This window comes from Tinamus guttatus, unplaced genomic scaffold, assembly GCF_059628265.1.
Source record: "Tinamus guttatus ecotype Peru unplaced genomic scaffold, ASM5962826v1 Tinamus_guttatus_pri_ptg000942l, whole genome shotgun sequence".
Lineage (NCBI taxonomy): Eukaryota > Metazoa > Chordata > Aves > Tinamiformes > Tinamidae > Tinamus > Tinamus guttatus.
Window position 1 is genome coordinate 1,506,949 of NW_028289476.1, and position 733 is coordinate 1,507,681.

The 733-nt window shown below is 49.7% G+C and overlaps 1 non-coding gene across 1 annotated transcript; it reads left to right on the top strand.

Moving 5' to 3' along the window:
• The first annotated feature begins 219 nt into the window (after window positions 1-219).
• On the top strand, window positions 220-291 carry TRNAG-UCC (transfer RNA glycine (anticodon UCC)). Its single transcript has one exon. It is a non-coding gene; the product is annotated as a tRNA-Gly (tRNA).
• Window positions 292-733: the final 442 nt, after the last annotated feature.

The following is a 733-nucleotide window of genomic DNA, read 5'->3' on the forward strand; positions in this document are numbered from 1 at the left end:
TTCCTAATCCTGATATCCTTGCCCCTGCAGCATGCAGGTTCAAGCTGAAGGAGAAGAATGTCTAGGAACCCATAGCTCTCCTGGTGTTGAGGGATTTGAGAGGATGAGGAAGAGCCTGGAGAGACTGTGGGAGGGGAGTATACGTGCATAGGGGGTGGAAAGAGGAGGCAGAGCCAGCCTGTGACCTGGGAGGAGCAGGTAGCACCCTTGGGCCTGTATGCGTTGGTGGTATAGTGGTGAGCATAGCTGCCTTCCAAGCAGTTGACCCGGGTTCGATTCCCGGCCAACGCACACCCGCTTTTCTTCCTCTAAGTGCCTGCAGAGGCCCCTCCATTGCTTCTGTTGCAAACGCTTCCATTGGAAACACTTGCACGAGAACCTGGCAGTTACACTTTTATGAGCCTACGTTCAGGTTAACATAAGCAGACGGGCAGGCCTAGGCACAAGTTAGCATAAGTGAGTTCTGTGTACTTCTACAAAGGCAGTGCTGTATTCATCTGTAAGTGAACCCTAACTCGGGCCTGTCGTTCAGACCCTAGCAGTTCAGTCGGTCCTTTGACTTCCAGGTGAATCACGGCTGTTCTACAAGTGTGGCATAGCTTATTGGTTGATCCATTTCTGCAGACGTTACTCCACCTGCATTCCCTGTATTGCATGCTTAATTAATTATACACCATAAGGAATAACAATTATAAGGAGGGCAATCAGGAGTCCAACAGTTGTAACATAAAGT